Here is a 22,565-nt window from a genome sequence, read left to right as displayed (position 1 = left end):
GAATCAAACCACAGCAGCCTTAAATCCCAATATTCAGATACTTCAGAATCTGTTGGGTGGTACTGTTGGGCCTCCAGTTCCAGGCACTCACTCAGGCCAGTTTCTGAGTCAACAGTGTCAGGGTCCCTGGCCAATCAAAGCATTCTTGAACACAACACAAGGAAGCCAGGCGTCGCTTACCAAGTGGCATCTCTTTTAAACAAACACTTGACCAAATCGGTTCCAACAGGCATAAACAAGGCTCTCTTTCCCAGAAGCTCTGGGGCTGCTTGTCCACTCCTTTGTTTTTTTCTGCAACTCTCCCAGGCCCTGAACCCAAAAATCCATTTACAAGAGCACAACTCCCCACACAGGGAAGTCTCCCCAGAATGAAAGGCCATTTTTCCCTCTGCGTCCTCTCCCTGCCAAAGCTCTGTCCTTTGAGTTCTTTATTATGTTCTTAATAAAGATGGTCTCTTCAGTTTTCTGCCTCCAAAAGAAAAAGGGAAAAAGAAAAGAAAACCTTTATTATGTTAAGTATGGGAAAAGAAGAACAAGAAAGGCAACAGAGCTGAGCCTCATCCAAGGAACTGTGAATGCAGGACCAGGGAGCCAGGAATAGAGGATGTGAAGAAAGCAGGCAAGGAGCACCCGTGGCCCGAAGTCATGCAAAAAGGGACTGTACACAGAGGAAGGGGCCACGGGACAGCTGGGAGCCCCCCTGACGCTTCTCCCATTGTGCCTCGTCTCTCTCCTCTGTCTCTGCCCTTCATCCTATACCTTTTTTGGTCTTTCTTGCCGGTCTGTTTGTTCATGGATTCAAACAGGTTGTGGGCCCCTAGGTGCACCAGGCCCACTGCGGAAGAAGGACTTGGTGATGAGGAGGAGGCTCTTTCACATGCCGTAGACGTCCCCAGTTGGCCCAAGAGGCAGCCCCAGGGACGAGACACAACCGGGCGTGAGAGTGAGGGTGACAGGCACCGGGGACACAACGTGCCAGGGGCAGTGCTGAGTTCTGCCCCGAGCAGGGTGTGGGGGCCAACTCCAGGGGCTGGAGGCGGACACTGGGAAGACCCAGGCCAGGAGCTGGGAGGCAGGCAGAGCACAGCAGGCGAGGCTTCCCAGGCCAACCTGGGGAATAGGGACTCCATGTCACCATGGTTCAAGAGAGGGGGCAGCAACACAGACAGAAGACAAGAGTAAGAGACAGGCCCAGAGGACCTGGAGAGGAGAGCTGGGGGCTGCATCAAACAGTGATGCTAAATATTCTAGTCTGCAGATCTGAAGATAACCTGGTTAGCAGGCTAGAGGGTGTGCCTGCCATCCCTATGTGTGTGTGGACTACTCCCAACCCAGTAACCTGAGAGAACCTGTTAAGCCATCCCAAGGAATGGGGGAAAAACATTTGTAAATCATGTATCTGATAAGGGATTAATATCCAGAATACATAAAGAACTCCTAAAGCTCAACAACAAAAAAACCCCAAACAACCCAATTAAAAAATGGGCAAAGGACTTGAACAGATGTTTCTCCAAAGAAGACATGCAAATGGCCAGCGGGACATGAAAACTCAACATCAATAACCTCATACTCATACAATTGGTACTATTAAAAACAAAACAAAACAAAAAAAAACCAAGAATGTGGACAAGAATGTGGAGAAATGGGAACCCTGGTGCCATGTTGAAGAAAATGGTATAGTGGTTCCTCAAAACATTAAATATCACACAACCCAGCGGTACCACTTCTGGCTATATATCCAGAAAAACTGAAAGCAGATCTCAAAGAGATATAAGCACACCCATGTTCATAGCAGCATTATTCATAATAGCCAAAAGGTGAAGCAACCCAAATGTGCATCGAAGGATGAATAAACACAGCACACTCTACACGTACAATGCACTAATTTCAGCCTTAAAAAGGAAATTCTGACCCACGTGTTATACAACGAGCATGAATCCTGAGGACTTCACGCTAAGTGAAATAAGCCAGTCACAAAAAGACAAATGCTGTATGATTTCACTTCTAGGAGGTAATCTGGAGTAGTCAAAGTCACCGAAACAAAGTAAAGTAGTTCTTACCAAGGGCTGGAGAAGGTAGGAATGGGGAACTGTTGAATGGGTAGACAGTTTTAGGTTTGCAGGATGGAAATAGCTCTGGAGATCAGCTGTACAACACGAGCGTATTTAACACTACTGAACTATACACTTGAAAACTGATGAAATTTTGTGCTACGTGTATTTTACCGCAATTTAAAAATAAAACAAAACACCCAAGTCAGTTCACAAGAATCCACTGCCTACCACTCAAAACGATGACTCTTGCATCTCATGTAGGACTAAGTCCTCACAGTGGTCTCCAAAGCCCACGTGACTGCCACACACCCGCTCTGCTGCCTCATTCCACTGTACACACCACCCCACACGGCCCTCAGATAAGCAGGCACACGCACATCTTAGAACCCTTGCACTTGCCTTTCTGCTTGGAATGCTCCGCCCCCTCAGATGCACAGGTGTCATACCCTTACATCCTTCCCATCTTTATTCACACATCGCCTTTGCAATGAGGCTTCCCTGGCCAGGTTCTCTAAACCCACAGACTCCTCCTGCCCATCTCTCTCTAACACACACTTTCCACTCCCTTGCCTGCTTTATTTTTCTCAAAAGCTCTAATTATCACCTATATATTCAGTAATATGCTTATTTCTAAGTTTAACACCTTCTCTCCCACCAGGATATGGCTCAAGGAAGGTGGAGATACCGGTCTGATCTGTCCACTAATGTGTCTCCAACCACTGGAACAGTGTGAAGCACATAACAGGTGTTCAATAAGTACGTGTGGAATGATTCATAAAAAATGAATACAAGTTGAATTTCTGAATCTCAGAGATTTGGGACTTGTCAGCATTGAGACAGAAGAAAATCATTAAGCAGATGAGTTCAGTCAGGGAACGTGAAGGAAAGAAAGCGTGTCAGTGGCCCAGTGGTAGTACTGCCCAGACAACACAATACACTTAGACCTTCACAGGTCCTCAGGGCTTCAACACTGCTGGTCCCAGCTGCTGAGGATGCACTGCCGTCTCCCCCCGCCCCCCGGACTGATCTCTCTGCTCTATGCTCTAGCTCAAAGCCCTGATCAGGGATCCCTGGGTGGCGCAGCGGTTTAGCGCCTATCTTTGGCCCAGGGCGTGATCCTGGAGACCCGGGATCGAGTCCCACGTCGGGCTCCCGGTGCATGGAGCCTGCTTCTCCCTCTGCCTGTGTCTCTGCCTCTCTCTCTCTCTCTCTCTCTCTCTCTCTCACTGTGTGCCTATCATAAAATGAATAAAATTAAAAAAAATTTAAAGCCCTGATCAAATTCTTCCTGAACTCCTGCACTCTGGAAAACTGGCCACACAGTTCTGTGCTCCTGTAGACTCTACCCACCCACCCCCAACATGGCAAAAAAAAAAATCACACTGTGTTAGAGATCTCTGTGGACCGTGACAACTCCACCCAAGGCCAGGAGTTCATCCTGGGCTGGCACTTGGCATAGCACTGAAGAACCTGCCATTAGCACTGCCCTGCCTGAGTTCAAATCCCAGTTACACAACTTTTAGGTGTGAACCTTGAGAGGAGCCTCCGCTATAAAGCAAGGTGTGAAGTTCCTATACCCCCCCCGGGTGATGTGACCTGACACAAAACAGTTGCTCAATAAAACCAGTTCTTGTTTTTATTAGTCATATTTGTATCCTCAGAGCCAGGCTCAGGATCTAGTTTGCGGGAGCTGCTCTGGCAAAAGAATGAATAAATATAATAAATGACTGGTTCCTGTCTACTTCTCTGCCATATTTCAATGCAAAGCAGGCAGGCCTGAGTCCTCTCTCAGCAACAAATCGTTGACTCAGGGCCCTCAGTCTCAGCTTTGTGCATGAAATAAGTGTGTTCCAGCTGGAGAGTATCATCTTGAGTAGCTGTGCTTCAAAGCAAATCCCAGACGAAAGCTTCTGCAGGACTCCACGGCCAGAGAACTGACGGATCCCCAACCAGATGCATTACATTCCCCTCCTCACTCCCGCAGTAAATGTGGCTTATGTGCACACCCTGACCACAGCCCACCAAACCCTATCCTACCCGATCCCGGGAAGTCGGCTTACCCAAGATGCCCCCTCCAGACACCCATCCATAAATGCCAGAGCCAACGTGGTGGCAGTATTCAGGGGAAGCCCTCCTACCCCCTTGAGAGTACACAGCTGTGAAAATGTGTTTGCTGCCCTGATTCCATCAGGTGGTCCTCTTTCAAGAAACTGCCCAGATTTTGAATGCCACTTGCAACACGGAGGTGGTCATCATGTCTCTCCTTTAATGTAACTGACTGTCCAGTTCCCAAGAAGGCCCACACTTCTCTTAGTAACTTCTAGATCTTTGCTCAAGTTCTCTTTAGCAACAGCTGACCAATAACTCAACACCTGTATGCAACAGGCCCTGGGTGAAGCCACAGGGAAATCACAGAGCATCCTAAAGGGGTAAGTACTATTAATCTCTGTACTTAATAGTTAAAGAAACTGAGGCTTGAAGATCTGCTGGGATTCTCCTGAGGTCACACAGCTGAGAAGCAAGAGGAACTCAAATGCAAATTCAGAAGGGCAGGACTATCAGGCGTGCCATCTCAGAGGCTCTCCCAGCAGAATTTTAAGGACACAGTCCTGGATTCAATCCATAAGCCCTCGGCAAAGCTTGGCTGGGTCTGAATGCTAGCTGGCTATTTCCTGGTCTCCTCAGACCCATCTGCATGACCGGCCTCAGCTAGGCCTAGCTTTTGTATCAGCTTCCTGGAGGCCTGTGCGAGCAACTCTCCAGAGGGCTTTGTGCCTCTGGACTCTCAGCAAACGAGGCAGGGAAGCTCAAGTCCTTACTCATGGATATTCTGGGTGGAAAGAATAGTTCCTCTGAGATCATGTCTTTAAGGATGTGTAACTGAGGGAGGATTGGCTGCCTTGATTCTTGGGGAACGGAGAGCTGCAGAGGGACACCCAGGCTCTCTCCACCACTGAAACCAAGTGAGAAGGGCTCTGCGGCTGTGGGGCCAGGGAAGGTGCGGTGCTGATCCCCGGTGCCCACCTCCACCCCGTGTCGGTTTACCCCCTAGGCGGCCCTCTGTGGCAAGGAGAACTTAATACAGCACAAGTCTATTAAACCAACACCTGTTAAAGGCTTCAAAAATAAAATCGGTCTTCAAAGGCAGAGGGCAGGCAAGATAAGCTCTCTCCACTTGGCTACATTTTCAGAGTCGATGTTGAATTGGGCGGTAAAACCGACAGGGGCATTTGAAACCAACATTTAAAACTTTTCATCATAAGTGATTGTTCCACTATGGGTCTGTGAAAGGTTCGTTTACAAGGTCCTCCCGTTGGTGGTGGAAAAGATCTCATGTCACTGACAACAGCCAGGAAGAAAGGGAAAGCAGATCAAAAGCAGCAGGGTCACGGGGTCAAGTGGATTACAGCTGGTTCCTGAAATTATGCTCCTATTGTCTACACCAGGACTCAGCAAACGTCTTCTAAAATAGGCTTGATAGTATTTTAGGCGTTGTGCCTCATGCATTTTCTGTCATGAGTACTCAACTCTGACACTGGAGTGAAACAGGACAATATGTAAATGAATGAGTGTGACTGCTCCCGTAAAACTTTATTTTACAGAAATGAGCCGTGGGCCACATTTAGCCTGCTGCCTACAGTTTACTGACCCCTGGTCTACACTATAGCAACCAGTTTGGGTTGGTGGAGGAGTCACCCAGATTCTAACTCTAGCTCTGATGCAGCCTTGGAACTGTCGGTAAATTACTTTCTGCACCCGACTTACCTACCTGCAAAATGGTACTCAATGATTCTCTACAGCAGAGAACCCTTCCATTGTTCCTCTAGGGCCCATGTCAGATGGCACTAATTGGAATCTTTCCCACTGATGTCTCTTCTACCTCTTCAGGAAGTAAACTGGGACCTAAGTCTTAATCTTCATTATGTCCCTCAAAAGACAACCCAGGACCCTGACCAGGAGAGCCAGTGGAGACAGGTAGGCAAACACAGTGATCTTAAGAGAATGGAGATCCTCACTCTTTATCCTTACTCCTTTTAATTCTTCCAATTAGGCAAACACACTAAAGCTGGCCAACCCACTGTCCTTAACATCTAAAGCAGGCACACCCTGCGGCTCTTCCAGAGAATTATGGTGACACCCAGAAATCACACTGTCCGCTCCCAGAGTGTTGATTCTCACTAGTAACAGCACGTCTTCCATGTTATCTCAATATCAAACTTTTAAAGGTCTTCCTTAACAAAATCAGCAAAATTGATTCCAGGCCTTGCTTTATTTGAACCTTTGGCTAAGACGTAGTTTTGCACAATTTAGCCCTGAAATGGGGTGGGCATGGCGGGGCGGTCATACACCTGCCACCACCACCCCCACCCTGCACTCAGCACAGTGATCCTGGTGAGCATCATTACGATCCACACCCTGCAGGCTTGGAGGACCCTATCCCGTGCTGTCCCAGAATTGGTTCTATGGTTCTGCACCACAGCACTTATCACCCCCAGAGCAGGCACTCCAAGGTCTGACCAGAATGGATGAAGGCGTTCACACACCCTTAGTGCTGCCTGGGGCTATGCTGTAATTCTGTAGCCCATACCTGGAACCCATAGAAGGCTACACAGTTTGTGACCTTGTTATTATTGATTTTGTTGTAAAACTCAGTCAGGGAGGCTCCGATGCCTACCTGAGGGGGGTGGCTGTATTATCGCAAGCGCCAAAAGATGCTAATCATTTCAAGAACACCGATGAAGATAATAATTTCTCCTTTGTTGAAAAATACAGCACTGCCAAACCGGCCATGCGGCCCAGGGCGGCAGCTGTTGTATTTGTTTGCAAATGCTTTCATGGCAATATTACAGGAATACTGAGAAGTGCATACATCCTAAGTGCAGAGCTCAATGCCTTTTTCCACGTGTTCAGCCATGTACCAACTGCTCAGATCCAGATTCAGAACGTATTCAGCCTCCTTCCTGTCCCTCTCCTGGCAGTTCTTCTTCCCAAAGGGAACAGCTCTGTTCTACCACCGATGACTAATCTTGCCTACTTTGGTGCTTTATACACATGGAATCGCTCCCGATAGGCTCTTCGGTTTCCAACTACTTTCACTCAACGTTCTGCTCAGGGGATCCATCCACGCTGTTGTATGAGCTGCCATTCTTTTTCATCACCATATTTCTACAGAGCATACAGCAATTTACTTTTCCTACTGTTGATGGGCATGGAGTTATTTCCAGTTTGGGTTACTGCAGAAACCACAGCCATGAACACATTCCGTGCATATACCTTTGGGTACGTACTTGCACTCACCTGCGACAAGTATCTACATCCAGGAGTGGCACCTATGCACAATCTCAGGGAATGCATTGGTTCGGCCTTAGCCAACATTGTTAGTTTTCTCTTAAACCAAATTTCCCAGAGTTGAAATGTGTCTGAAAAGCCATTTGATCCAAGTCTGATGCTTCCCGCCGCTTCACTCAACCACAATGTCAGATGCTGCCACCCTCCCACATCCCTCTGCCTGCACCTGTCCCCCACAAAAAGCATCAGGAATACAGCCTGGGGCCGCAGAGCATGGCTAGCTCAATCTAATCTCATTCAGGTGTCCAGCAGAATTCTTTTAAGTGGGGGCCTAGTGAGCAAAGAAAGAAAGAAAGAAAGAGGATAGAAAACAATTATTCTAAGCCCCAAATTGGCAAGAAGTTAATGTGCCCAAAGTACCAGGACCAACACCACAAGCAACTTGAAATATGGAGAGAAGGAGGCTATAAGAAGAACAAGTCCAGAAGAGCTTTCCTAGGCCAATGTGAAGAAACATTTCGCTGCCCAGAATGACAGTCCAAAGCAATATCCCCTCAACTAGACTGCTTGACATTCACCTTCTTAAGCACAAAAACCAAAACCATCTGTTCTACTGCATACATTGATCATCTGCTCTAAGAAACCAGTGACGTCTCAGAAACGGCCCAGCTTAGGTTGTTTGCTGGACAGGAAATGAGGATCAGAATAAGCAGGTTTCTTTCTCTCTCTCCTTCTCACTGCCCACCCCTCCCCTCTGCTGCTGGTGAATCGTCCGTTCCCTGGGGAATTTTGGCAGATTCTCAGCCTGGCTGCAGATGACGTTCCGGATCTGTTTATTCAGGTGGAGATCGGATAAAAAACAAGAGCAGCCCAGTGGCGGGATAAACAGCCTCCACCAGGCGGGGTCAACCCCTCCGAAGGTAGGACTGAGCTGTGTCAACCAACCTCCTGACCCCTTCACTTCCTCTAGGGTCACTCTCCCCTTGGGGTCTTCAACGAACTGTTTTGATTAACTCCTTGCAAGGGAGACGTGATGTCCCATCCCCATGGGAGTGGCTGGCCCTAGGCAGCTCAGTGCAGCAGAGCCCACTTGGTTTCCCCCACCCTTACACATCGAGCTGGAAGCCGAAGATCAGGAATGGTCGAGTCAGCCACCGTGGTTCTGTGAAGTCTACAGGGACAAAGCCCACAAGTGACCGTAAATCAACAGAATCCTCATCCAAACTACCAGGGTTCTGCATTCCATTCCATGATGTGCTAACAAAAAGACAAGAGAACCTCCAAAGGAAACCTACATGGCTAAGTGAAAGAAGCTAATCAGAAAAGGCTGTCTACTCTGTGATTCCAGTACAGGATATTCTGAAAAAGGCAAAAGATCAGTAGTTGCCAGGGGTTACGGAGAGGGAGGGATGAATAGGTGGAGCTTAGGGATTTTTAGGGCAGTGAAACTATTCTGCAGGACACTGTCATGGTGGATACAGGTCATTAAACATTTGCAGAAGCCCAAGGAATGTACAACAGTGAACCCTAATGTAAACTATAGGTTTGGTTAATAATGTATCAATATTGGCCCATCCATTCTAACAAATTTACCACACTAACGTGCAAAATGTTAATAGTGAAAACCAGAGGACGAGGTATACGGGAAGCCTCTGTACTCTCAGCTCAATTTTTCTATAAACTTAAAAGTGCTCTAAAAGTCTATTAATTACAAACAGATGAAAACAAATCCTCCTAAGGTATTAAGAAATCCTGAGGTCATTACATCATTAGAATGTAATTAGAATTTTGAACCAGTCTTCTTTACTGCTATATCCTTCGCACCTAGAACCATCCTTGGAACATAATGGTGCTCAATAAATATTTGTTGAATAAACAAATGAGTTGCCATCTTAGTTCGGTCTCCTATATTCTCCACCACAAATCTGAACAAATGAATGTCATTCAGAAAAAAATACTGAGGCGACCATCCAATTAGAATTTTTTTTAAGAAATTAAAGGTTAAAGTCTACCTAGAATTTAATAGGTAGAAAACCTATCATGTCTAAAAGAAAATGCCTAATAAAATGGACTTTAAGGTTAATTGTGCATTTTCCCCGGTTTAACCCCAGACATTCACAGATTAGCCAGGATTGGCAAAGGTGAGCCAGGTCTGCTTCTCATGCGGTGGCTAATGGTCCGCCCATCCCATACCTGGCAGCAGTGAGGAGCAGCCCTGTCCCAGTTCCCCATCATGCCTTGGCCACAGGGGTAAGGGTGATGAGGAATTCAACTAGGGGAGCTCCTAGCAGACACCAGTGCGCTCTGGAACACTTAGCTACCACACCTGGACTGCAGTCCCCAGGGAGAAGGGCTGTCCCATGTTAACACTAGCGGGGACACTAGGGGTTGGCCAATGCTTGCAGAATCATAAGTTCCAGGACCATGCAGAGGTAACCTGCCCTGGCATCTGAGCAGGGCAGAGCGGCACCAAGCTGAGCCAGGGCATGGAAAGCCGAGAACAATGAGCCCCTTCCACCCGAAATTCCCATCTACACAGGGCCACCCCTGGGTCAGGAAAGCCAAGTGTTTCTTTTCTGGTCAAGGCCAACATGGCTGCTCAGTTCTCTCCCTTGGCTTTATCTTTCCCTAAGTCAGTCAACACATCCTTGTTTTTTCTTCTCCTTTTCTCCCCTGCCCTGGCAAGCTGCCACCCAGCACACAGCTGGTGTTCCTCTCCAGCACACTGGAGTCCTCACAGATGAGGGGCCCTGCCTGAAAGTGCACAGAGCACCAGGCTGTGGGGCTGCGTCCTGCAGAACCACAATCCCCAATGCCAGCGGGGAGCCCACGGGTGCTGCAGGAATGCACTGGGCTCACTTAATTTCTTCTCATCACCATTTTCAAGGTCCCTGTGTCTGCGTCCCTCAAAGGAAGCAGGGAGGAAAACCAGTGTGCCTCATGGTAAGCTTGTGGCACAGATTCTCCCAGAGTCAAGGGGCTGGCACAGAAAGGTGGGCAAGGTGGAGAGATGGTGGTGGTAAGCAAGGAGGCGGTAAGAGAACCTTCAAAGTCAGGCTCCAATCCCAGAAACTTTCAACAAGGGGTGTCCACTCAGCTCATCTTAGAGGGTGTGAAGCCACTGCAACGGCTGACATCTCAAGACTGGGAGGGTAGCTGCAAGTGTCCCCTCTCTCCCTGCCGTGTGCTGTGATGCAACTGCTGCACTGCACAGAGTGAGCACCCCTCTCCTCTCCACTGGAAACGCTGGGCAGCAGCGGGGGGAGGGGTGTGGGCACAAGGGGCAGCCTGAGAATCTAAGACCAACAGCCTCTTTTGCTTGCCACAGTAGTTTGTGCCCCCGGGGAGACCTCACCAGGCAGGACTTGAGGATCCCCACGTCTGGGTTCCACCACTTGGTTTTTTAGGAAAGCCCTCCATACGTTAGGACCTGTTTTTGCTAAGCTTCAGAAACCCAAAGATGAGTTTTGCTTAGACAAAACGGTAATTGCTTCTTTGATTTACAACACTTTGGCTGACAAAAGGTTTCAGAGGAACACTCTTCTTTCAGATAGCGGGGGAAAACTCTAACCCAGGGAGCCTTACTCAAAATTTCCGAACAAAACATAACATTCTGGTGGCTGTGCCCCCATCTTGGCCTCTGCAGCCAGCAGTGCTCTTGCACTCAGGATGCCATCCACACCACGATCCAGAGCAGAAAGCAAGGTGCTCTGCTGACGGATACCCATGACTGCTACTCTCCCAACGAGGCCGGCAGGAAAAAGATAGGAAATTCTATAATACTTTTCTCTTGGATGTAGTAGGGCGACGACAGAATTTTTCCTCTTCTCTCTTTTGCATACTATTTTAATGTGCTTATTATGTAAATAAATTGTTATTTTACAAAGCTGTTAGTGCAACCTTAGACACCGAACTTTGGGACTTGATCCTTAAGTGCAGACACGCCTGGCCTGCCTAACAGTCCCAAGGCGGAGGGCCTTCTGGGGCGAACACTGCCCAGGGGCAGCCTAAGCAGCAGTGGCCTTTCTCCAGGGGGTGCCAGCAGGGGCTGCTCCACTCATGCGCCAGGTACCCATTCATCTCCAGGCAGGGCTAGCACAGGGTTCCAGAGTCTCCTCGTGGACCCCTTGAATCCTAACAGTCTCAGGGCACACAGCGGCCTCCAGGTGGTAAAAACTTCAAAGGGCCTTTGTAGTCAGAGCCTGGACTGGTGCCCTGGGGCCTCTGCAGTCTCCTGGAAATGGTTCCAACACTCCCAGTACTGGACTGGGCTGCATAGTGGAACCTCCTCTTGCTGTTACCCGCCAAGGAGGCACACCACCCTTCTTTCTCAGTAAAAATGGAGCAGGAATAGCAAGAGCTAGAGCAGCAGCAAGAGTGGTCTCAATGTTCACATTTTGTGAGTGCTTACCAGAAGTCAAGCTTTGGCTAGCTCGTTGAATCCCCATGACTACCCAAGAGATGGGTGCTGCCCCTATTTTACAGATACGTCAGAAGGTTAATACAACAGGAAGCAGAGCAGCTAGGATTAGAGTGCAGGAAGGAGTCCTTATCCTGCTGCCCTCCTCGGTATGTGGCACCTGCACAAGAACGGAAGTGGGTAGAAGGATTCCTGGGGAACAGGGCTTCTCTGGACAGTACCCTGTGCCACCCACCTCCTCTTGGCATGCACCGGGCTACACCCCACATCTGTGACTCCACTGGACGTGGACCCAACTCTGCAGGGGTGGCGCAAATCCTTCAGTGGGCCACAGCGCACGCCCCCACCCCTCCACAGGTGCACGGGGGCCTCCTGGACCTGCAGCATCCACACACACGCTGCAGGGCCTGGCCAGCCCCCTGTTTCTACTGGAGTGGTCACTAAACAGGTGAGAGTAGCTCTCAGTTCCTTAGGCCGTTAAGTTTGACGAGACAAAACTGGGCCTTCTCCAGGGAGCAGGGACAGGTAGCACTGTGCCCTACCACACCAGAGAAGGCCCCTGGTAAGCCAGAGTCCGAGGGGTAAGGTCCCGGTCTGGGGTCATCCACTCAGCCCATATGCAAGCCCTTCTTCCCACTGGCCCCAGGCCATGCTGCTCTCTGGAGGGAAGAGGCCAAAGCAGCTTTATCAGACAGCCTGTGGTTAAGAGGACAGAGATGTGGGTCTGTGGGTGCCAGGGTGCCCCTGAAATCCCTTCAAGGGCCACAGATGGAACTTGCCCTCTGCTGGCAATAGAAACATTCCCTGTGCTTCCCATGCCAGCTTCCCAAGCAGCTCTGCGGTTCCAGCAGAGGAAAAGGTTACTTTAGCCCTTGGCTGCAGTTTCTGAGACAAGACCCTCTCTCCCCTCTGGGAGTGACACCACTGGTGTGCCTTTAAAAATAAAGCCAGGCCTGCTTCCTGCTTCACCTAGAAGACTTCTGATTCCCCAGTCATACGGTTTAGGATATCTCTTAGCACACAATTTCCTACACCTTCAATGTAGGATCTGACTGCACTGGGGAGGGTTAAGGATGTGTACAGTAGGATTAAGGAGCTGGTCTTTTAATGCAGTCTTTCTTATCTACCCTGAAGACGATAAGCTCTGCTACAACATCAAAGTGGCACTGCCTCCAATACCCTTGGCTCTGCACCTACAACCAAACCACTCCTTTGCCTTGCCCGTTGTAGCTTCCTGTAGGAGCCAACACTTGCTCTCTTTCTTTCTTGAAACCATAGGCTTCAATCTTCTTCTTTGTTTCAGGTTTAAAAAACAAAACAAACAAAAAACCTACCATCATTGATCCAAATGTAAGACATATACCACAAACTTCTAGAGAAAACCCAGCAGAAAACCTCTGGGTTCTAAAGCTGGGCAGAGTTCTACTTGCCGCTAAAAGCACAAACCAAAAAAGGAAAAATTAATACACTGGACTTCATCAAAATAAGAAACACTTGCTTCGAGAAAGGTCCTGTTCTGATGAAAAGATAAGCTACAGACCAGTACAAAATACTTTCAAACCACAGGTCCAACAAAGAACCAGTATCTAGAATACATATAGGAAAAAAAAATTCTGAAAACTCAACAGTAAAAAGCAAAGAATCCAATTAGGAAATGGGCAAGAGGCACAACATTGTCAAACAATGGCCGTGATGGGGAGAACCCAATCATTCATAAGCCACTGGTGCCAATGCAAGATGGTACAGCCACACTGGAAAAGTACGGCAAGTAGTAATCACACCATTACCATACAATACTAATCACACCATTACCATACAATGCAACTCTACAGCATGCATCCCAGAGAAGTGAAAATTGACATTCACTCCAAACCCTGCACATGAATGCTCATACCAGCTTTATTCTTAATAGCCCAATGTGGAAACACCCCAGAGGTCTCTCGACAGGTGAATGGTTCAACAAGGTGTGGTACATCCGTATCATGGAGTACTATTCTGCGATAAACAGAAGCCAACTACTGATAGTAGATGGCTCTCCAGCGAATTATGCTGCCTGAAAGGAAGCCAGTCCCAAAAAGCTACATGATATGTGAATCCACTTATATCACATTCTTTAAATGGAAGTTATATATAGGGAGAGCAAATCCAACATTGCCCAGGGTGTCAGGGCAGAAGGGAAATGGGGAGGCTTTGAAAAGCAAAATGAGGGATCTCTCTGGGGATGGATATGTTCTATACCTTGACTGTACCAACGTCAATATCCTGGTTACAAAAGTTTTATAAGATGTTACTACTGGGGGGAACCGGATTAGGGTCTAGAAGAATCTTTCTACATTATCATTATTTACAATAGCATGCAAATCTACAATTATCTCAAAAATCAAAAGTTTAAAACACCAAAAAACATGTCATGACATTCCTTGTGGAATTAGAGGCCCTGACAGATTTCATGGTAGAATCATGCTACCTCTTTGGTTTCCAGCTGTTCCTCCAAACTAGCAGAAACTGACCTAGTAGGACTCCACTCTGAAAGCCAAGCACCAAACACCGCTGGGCACTCTAGGATTTCTGAAATCTAGGGATAAGTATGAACTGCTTCATTATTTTCCACTGTTGAGGAAAGGACAAGGGGGTGCGGACTCCTAGTGCAAAGGGGGATGATGCTGATAAAGCCTGTGAGAAGACCAGTGTGGCCCCAACCTGGAGCATCAGGAGTGACCACGCGGTCCCATGCCCTCTCCTGGCCGAGCCCCAGCACCACCTGGCTATGCAGCGGGGCTCAGCAGGTGTCCACATCTGGACACGGGTCAGACTTACACTGCCATGCGAGAGAGTCCCCAAGCATCATCCCTGGAGCACTAGCTTTGGAGGACTTCCATGAAACGGTTCCGGAATACCTGCACACACCCTCCCCTGTGGGCCCTTGCAGGCTCCTGAAGCAGGCCACAGCAAAGGAAAGGTATAGACAGGGCTCCCATAAAACACCTTTCATTCTGCTCGATTCTGCATTTGGCAAATTTACATGATGCAACTCATCTCACACAGCACATGCGGCAGGTGGCTGGCTCACTGTACCGTGCCCTACTCCCTCATTAATAAAGGCTTTGACATGTCCTGTAGCAAAGAAAGCCGCATATCTCTAACGCTAGAGTTTCTGAACTTTCTGACTCAGACAAGTAGTCAGGATGGGCTGGATGTATGGAGGGACCTGCCGTGATGCTCCAGCTTCACTCTGGAGAAAGCCTTTCCCCAAACCACTTGCTGGTCCCTCACAGGTGAGCACCGGGGTGAGGCAATTTCATATCTAGAAGGTAGCAAGATAAGGATTCACACCAGACAAGGGCCACCCTCCTTCCTCTAAGGCACACTGCCCACCATGCAGGAGTTTCCACTCCATTTTCTCTCCTGTAGTACTCTGTCCAGCTTGTCAACAAATCAGGAAAAGCGAGTCCTATCTCTTGGCTGGAAAGTGCCACACCCTCCCTCCCCAAGAGCCCCCAACAGACTACTTCTGTTATCACTTGTCCCAACTTATTCCCTTCATCTTGATGATAAATGTCTAGAACTACCCAATACGTGCCCCATGCCCCACAATTGCTTATTCTTGGACTGACTGCTTTAGTCCTTCAGTTTTTCATTCACTCAAACATCTACAGGACGCCTATTATGTGTAGCTTATATGTATATACATAAAATATATAAAATATTTGACTGCAGCAGCATCATCCCACTTACCTCAACCCCGTGTCCAAAAAACACACACTGGAGTCAAGGAGGAAAAACACAGATGTGATGGGTGCACTGACAGATGGGGACACAATGGTGTGGGGGAGGAGGCTAGGCCAGGAACAGCTATTTCAGACCACAGTGACAACATGAACGAGACCAGAATCCAGAGATACAGTCTGTGTGGGCTTCCCCACGTGCAGTTTCACACAAAGGTCAAGGCAGTAAGTGGCAAGGAAGAAAGGGAATCTAGGACAAACCTGCAAGAACCAAGACTATCTCAAAGACGACGGGGAAGCCACAAAGGGATTCTTCCCTCATTTCCTCACCAAACCCAGACTGCGGGGCAATCATAAGGCAGACGGTTCCCTGGATGGTAGGTGTGGAGCTCCCTGCGGGCCCCGTGGGGAGGGAACAGAGAAGGAAGGGAAGGGCTGAGTCTGGGCACCTTTGGAGACAGACCATGAGGAGTCCCCTGGAGAGACAGGCTACAGGTGCCAGGTTTGGGGTGAACAGCAACAGTGGGCCAGGGTGCTAACCTCCCACATCATTCAAGCAGACTCTTCAACATGTTGCTCAGCGGGCCCACTGGGCAGAACTCAGCCATTTGGGCCTCTACCAGGAACCCAGGGCCCCATTGCCAGGTCCCACAGGCTGATAGGAGAGGAAGCGGTCCTGTGCCTTCTTGACACTGGTTCAACGTGGCTGATGTAGAACCAGCCCCTTCTGGTTATAGAACCAGCCTATAAGGGAATAGCAGCCCAGAAGAGGAGAGGGGACATGTGGAAGACCCTGAAGTAGGGTCTCTGGCAGGGTCAGGGATGGAAGCCAACTGGCAGGACACTGGTTCCTCTCTGAATGGTACTGAATGATGGGGAGGCTATGTGCACCCAAAGAAAGGATGCTTCCTCCCCATCCCTCAACCCTGGGTGCCAGCACCCATCACACTGTAGATGGCATGCATCCTGGGGTCAAGAGGTAGGATATGCTTTGTTGGGTGATGTCCTGAGAGGAAAGTGAAGGGCCTTCTCCTGCCAGTCGATAAGTCACCCTAAATCACAACATCTAGCTGGAGGTGGGCAAAGAGTAGGCCAAGATTCTGCTAAAATGCACAAGAAGAGGCCAAAGGAGAGGCAGGTGGGATCCTCAACAACCTGCCTTCTCTTCCCAGAGATGACCCATAAGGCCACCGAGGCAGGGACAAGACGAACCTTGGCCTCATACAGGAAGCCAATCTGATTATTTCCACAACGTACAATACTTTGCTTTCTGAATCCATCTCCCTAGATAATTTAGGGAGTCGTCCAATACTCTTAGGTGGAACCACAGAATTGCTGGAGAAGTCCTATTAACACACACAGGAGAATGAAGGAGAGGAAGAGGGCCAGCCCCCACCTGGGAGGAGCCCTCGGTGGTGAAAGGGTGGATGACTACTGCTGGTGAGGCTGGGGAGCGGCAGGGTGGGGGGGGATAAAGGGGTGGGGGGGCAGGGGGGGTGCCGGGATTGCTGGGATGGCCGGTCCTCACTTGGACTCCCAGGAAATTACAAGGCAGAAAAACCACTATGTGTGCGGAGAGCCACTGCTCTTTCTCCTTATAAAAAAGAACACACTCGATTTGGAACAAACACCACATTCTGCAAAGTCTCAGAAAATCTTTCCCTCTCATTTCCAAAATTCTACCTTTCTGACTTACGGAAGGGCCAATTCCAAGCACGACCCTCACAAAACCCCATCACATACATCACATGATCATTGAAACTCAACGTTAGCACTAGAATCCTGCTGTCTCCCAGTACAGCTTTTGGGTGGGATCTGAGGGGACGTTCCCTTTCTACAGCTCATGTTTACAGATTTTCTTTTAAAAAGAAGGGCAAAAAGTCTTACTTCTGGAATTATGAAGAACAAGTTTTCTGAAAAGATGGAAATAAGTTTTGCCTATCATTTTACCAGGAAGACGGTCCTCCCGCCACCCCCATCAGAAGGGGACTTCTCTGACTTACAGGTGGAATGCAGGTGAGAGATGGTCCAGAACGCCAGCTTTCAGGGCAAACAAATGACCCAGATTAGGGGGCAAAGCCAGAGTCAAGCTCCGTGAATCACCAAAGGGGGTGGGCATGTCCAAGCAGACCCGAAGCCCACCCCCATGCACCCCACAGGCAACACAGTTTCTCAGTCATTAAGTGGTTAACTTGACAGTGTCTTCCAATTAAATCAGGAGTGGAAACCTCTGCCAGAGGCCCCAGAATCCTGGGGTCAGCCTTAGCATTTACTTCCCCTCCACCTGGACCAAAAAAAAAAAAAGAAAAAAAGCACAGGCCAGGAAGGTAGGGGAACCTGGGCACTTCCAGTGACAGGTATGAGAAGGAAGGAGTCAAAGGGAAGACAATACTTTCACTTGCAGTTACCCACCTTGGGCTCATTAGAAAACTTTGGCTACACATCGAAATGACCAGGGGAGATTTAAAAAAAGCACCAGTGCCTCCTGTGCCCAGTGCCCCCAACCCAGCCCAACATTTTGATATTACTTGCTCTGGGATGGGACCTAGACATCTAGGTTTGGGGTTTGTTTTTTTTTTTTTAGTTCCCAGGTCATTCTACTGTGCAGCCAAGAATGAGACCCTTTTAGGTATTTGCTGATTGTTTCGGGGACTTGCTGCACCCACCCCAGGTAAAAAAAGGGGCAGTGAGAGGAGAGGAAATCAATGATGCTGCTACACTCAGAGCTCCCTTAACAGGAATTCGCCTATGAGGACGTTAAGGACCTATGCACACACAAATATGGAAATGATCTATAAACTTCAACTAGGTCACCAGCGAGTGACCCATAATGGGTCTCTGCAAGTGAGGTCTGTTCTTAGAGGATGCATATAGCCTATGCCTCGGTCTAACACCAAAGCCCCTTGGAACACGGCACCAAAATCAGGCCCTGCTCTGCCCACAATGGAGGGCGCTCTGTGGAGAGGGGTCTGTCTAAAGCATTGTCTCCCACCAGGCGCAGGTTCACTATCCACTTTACACTGTGTTGAGCACACGTGGTATTCAGCAAATCCGCACAACCTGCTCCATCAGCAAATACCTTTGTAGGAGTAAGCAAACTGAGGCCAAGAGAGCACAGCAAGGGCAGGTTTAAACCAAGAGTCCTGCTGATCCAGAGCCTTCTCTTAAGCACTATGCAGAGCTGCTCCTCCCCATAAAAGCTCTGTGATGCAGGCATTGATGTAAGCTGGAAAGACCCATTTGCAGCTATCCTTTCCTACAGTTGCCTGGGTCTCTAGGATCTCATCTCCCAGCAGCCCTCTCCTATCCCTCCCAACAAAATGCTTCTTAGTCCCTAAAGACACTCTTCATCCACACAGCTGAGCAGAGACTAGTGGCCTCATGTGCGGCCACCCCATGGGTGCCACATGGCTGCCTGCTGCCAGCCTTCACACACTTTTCTAACCTGGTCGAAGGAGTTGGAGAGATCGGACCATAAATTGGCACCTTTATCTCAGCTGTTTGGGTTTGAAAGGCATCCAGGAAGGGAGGAAATGTCGCAGGAATTCGCCTTGAAGTTATGTCTTCGAGGGCAGGTTGCCACTCTCCGAGAAGCTGCTGGCACAACTGTACCACGTGTTGGCCTCTGCAGGAACCTGACAACAAACTGAGTTTCCCCCCACAGCACTCTTAAAAGATGGACCACCGTAATCAGCTCAGAATAACTAACCTGTGGGTGTGATCAGGGGGCAAGGGGAGGACTTCCAGTTATGCTGCATCAGCTAATGAAAATCACCCCAGGGCTGCCCAAAGTAGGTTCACCTGAGGGCAACGTTGCAGAGGCAGAAGCATGCATGCACTTGGCTTTGAGAGATGCCTCTGCCGTGGGAGCAACCACGCATCTGCACTCTGGAGATCCATCAGAGCCTGTTGGCTACCTGACTCTAGGCTTCATCCTCCTAACACAGTTTGGTAGGTCAGCACTTGAGGGTCTCCAGGGTCATATACTTTCTTCTATTCAATGAGTACAAACCCCAAAGGTAGACAGAAAAGAAATCAAGATCTACGTTTCCCACTTACTGTGTGATCTCAGGCAGGTTTCTGGCCCTCTCTGTGCCTCATCTGTAAAAGGTGCTTAAAACAGACCCTATGCCATCTCCTGAGACTGCAGAGGCACTCCAATGAAATGGGGTCTGTGAAGGCACACAGAGCAACACCTCCTGACATCAGGAAACCCATGTACTGACCACTGCCATGTCTCATCTTGGAAGGTGGAACCCTAAGAGGCAGCTCATGCTTTTTCCGTAGAGATTTATTTATTCCAGAGAGAGAGAAAGAGCACGTTCATTCATGTGAGCATGGGGAGAGGGAGAGAGGGAGAGAGAAGCTCAAGCAGGTTCCCTGCTGAGTGCAGAGCTTGATGCAGAGCCCAATCCCAGGACCCTGAGATCATGACTTAAGCTTAAACCAAGAGTTGGACAATCAACCGATGAGCCACTCAGGCACCCTGAGATGGCTGATGTTTTGATCACTTTGGAACTACAGAGAAATGGCAATTCTGTGCGAGTCGATACAAAGAGTAAATTCTTCTATCTTGAAGAACCCCTGCCTTTGAGTAAGCAGGGTGAATCTCATATTCCCTGCCTAACAGCCAACAATGACAGACCTTATGAAAGGAAGGCCCAGCATAAATGCAAACACATTTCTTCCACTTGGGCTATAAAAGCTGGAAATGGCTCCCAGGTGTGCGCAGACACAATAGGCCCTGCCTTCTTTACAAGGTCACCACGCGGGTCAAAGTCAAGCCAGCCATTTTCGGATTAGGTGCACACGCTCCTGGGGCTTCCCCAGTGGTAAGTGGATTACAGAAGCCACCTGCAGGAAGTGGGCGAGGGGGAGGAGGAGGAGGAAATGGTCCTGCTTGGAAGGAGACTGTTGATATGGGCAGGGGCCAGCTCCTTTCACACGGGAGACTGAGCAACCCAGGAGGCGCTCCACCTCCAGGCTGGGGCTCATGAGCCCCAGAGGGCTTTCGGCACCCACGGCTGCAAGGAGAGGCACTTCCCTCCAAGACCATCCACATTCCATCAGCATCCCTGTGCTCAGTGGATCTTGGATTGTATTTAAAGCTTACATGGTCACCATGTAAGGGGGGAGCCACACCCACAACAAAAGCCAACTCTAAACCACAGAACTTAAGCTACTGAGTTCCCGAAAGAGACAGTGACCTCCATGAGCATGCTCCTATTTCCCTGGCCTCCCCTTCATCGGCTCCCCAGACCCACAGCTGGCGTTCGCTTCACTTTCTCAGCAAATGACTTGCAGATGTACCGCTCATCTGGCTGCCTCACCAACCCCCAACTCACAAAGAAAGGGGGAAAAATAAAAAAAAAAGGAAACACAGAAGGAAAATGACAAGTCATGACTGTGTGTGACTTGGCAGGCTCGCCGTGAGGGCCACTGTAGCTCCTTTCCCAGCAAAAGGCTCCCTTAGACTCAGGGCAAGAGGCAGTCTGCAGGACAGAACCCCTGGGAAGCTTCCGGGACGGAGAATGCTTTCCTTGTCAACTGGGTGTTTAATTTTCTATTTTGAGGCTCATCGGTGGTATCCAGCGGCTGACGAGGCTGCAGTTCTCAGAACCAGGGGTCCTGCTCTGCCTTCCAACAGAAGCTTGCTGGCTCTTTGTAGCAGCCTGCCTGCTGACAAAGCAAAAACACGGGGATGGGCAAGCGGGCCTTAAAATGGAACTAGCCATGTCCCAGGAGTACTCCTCCACGTACCCCATGTGGTGGTCGATGGTCAAGCAAGCCAGAGGCTCCGTGTGACGCCTGTATCTTACACTCGCCGGGGCTAGGAGGCGGGTAAAGAAAGGAGATCCAGGCCGGGAGAGCCTCAGCTAAAATGTCACTCCATCTGGGAAACATCCTCCTCTTCCACCCTACCAGTGACAGCAGTGCGGAACCCCGCAGACCTTCCCCAGCCCTCGCCTGCCTTACGACCGTCTACATACCCATCTTTCTCTGCAGCTAGCCTGTGAGTTCCTGGAGGGCAGAAACTCCAGCCTGTAAGGCATGTTTGTTCACAGGGGGCTTTACCTCACGCCAGCCTCAGCAGCCCCGCCTGGGAGTCCCTGGTCTCCCTCCTGAACCCATCTCAGCCTCCCCATTCATGTGCTCACTGATGACCAGGATGATGGCCTCCCAGTGGCAGAAGGCGGGGACACCAGGAGGTGGGTGAGTGAGGGGGCAGGTGGGCAGGCAGGTGTGGGCCGAATTTCGATTCCATCAGGGCAGGGGACGACTGTGCACCTGATGCTCCCTTTAACTTCCACCTGGAACAAAGCAGTACCATTCATGTCTTAGACGAGGGCAAAGATTTATCTGATAGTACTGACTGATAACCAGCAGGAAGGTAAGTGGTGCTAAAAGCACCTCCCTGCGCTGGCTCTTCCGGCCCAGGGAGGCGGGGCAGCATGCGCAGTCTTTCATACCTGCACACCGAGGCAGTAACTGGTCTCCTGCCAGGCTCGGCTGTTGGCTGAGTGCTCCCTGCTCTGTAGTTACTGGTGGAGGTCTGCTGGGGTGATCGGCGTGATCACCAATGAACAGCAAATTTAGCAGAGACAAATTTATAACAGCCATGAGCCTCAAACCCACAGCCACAGTCAGATCTGTCCCGCCCCTGCTCCCTCATGGTCCATCGTCCCTAGCGCCTTCCTCAGAAGCAAATACCTCACCAGGCTTTTGAGCCCTGCTGTCCCAAACAAATGACTATTGCGGCTTCAAGAATTTGTCTTAGTAATTTACTGCCCTCCACGAGCTAAGCAGCTTTGTAAGGATTCCACACCTGAGTCTTGGGGTGCCCTGCACCACCCCCACAATCCCTATTGCTTACGCCCAGGCAGCGGTTCTCAAAGGCAGGTTCCCAGACCAGCAGCAGCACCTGGAAACTTGTGAGTGAGCAAGGCAAATTCTTTAGTAGCACTCCAGACATGGGCTGAAGCCTGGCCATCTGCAGCTCAGCAAGCCTTCCAGGTGATGCTGACAGGTGGCTCAGTTTGAGAATCACACAGGAGATGGGAGGAAAAGCCAGGATCT

General features: G+C 49.4%; 1 protein-coding gene across 2 annotated transcripts in view; it reads right to left on the bottom strand.

Annotated features, from left to right (window-relative positions):
- LRIG1 (leucine rich repeats and immunoglobulin like domains 1) overlaps positions 1–22,565 on the bottom strand; it is a 115,310-nt gene that overhangs the window by 41,943 nt on the left and 50,802 nt on the right. The gene's annotated exons all lie outside the window — the stretch shown is intronic.

The sequence above is a fragment of the Nyctereutes procyonoides genome, unplaced genomic scaffold (assembly GCF_905146905.1).
Source record: "Nyctereutes procyonoides isolate TBG_1078 unplaced genomic scaffold, NYPRO_anot_genome, whole genome shotgun sequence".
Classification (NCBI taxonomy): Eukaryota; Metazoa; Chordata; class Mammalia; order Carnivora; family Canidae; genus Nyctereutes; species Nyctereutes procyonoides.
The sequence above is the reverse complement of the archived record's forward strand: the minus strand, read 5'-3'. Positions and strand labels throughout refer to the sequence as shown.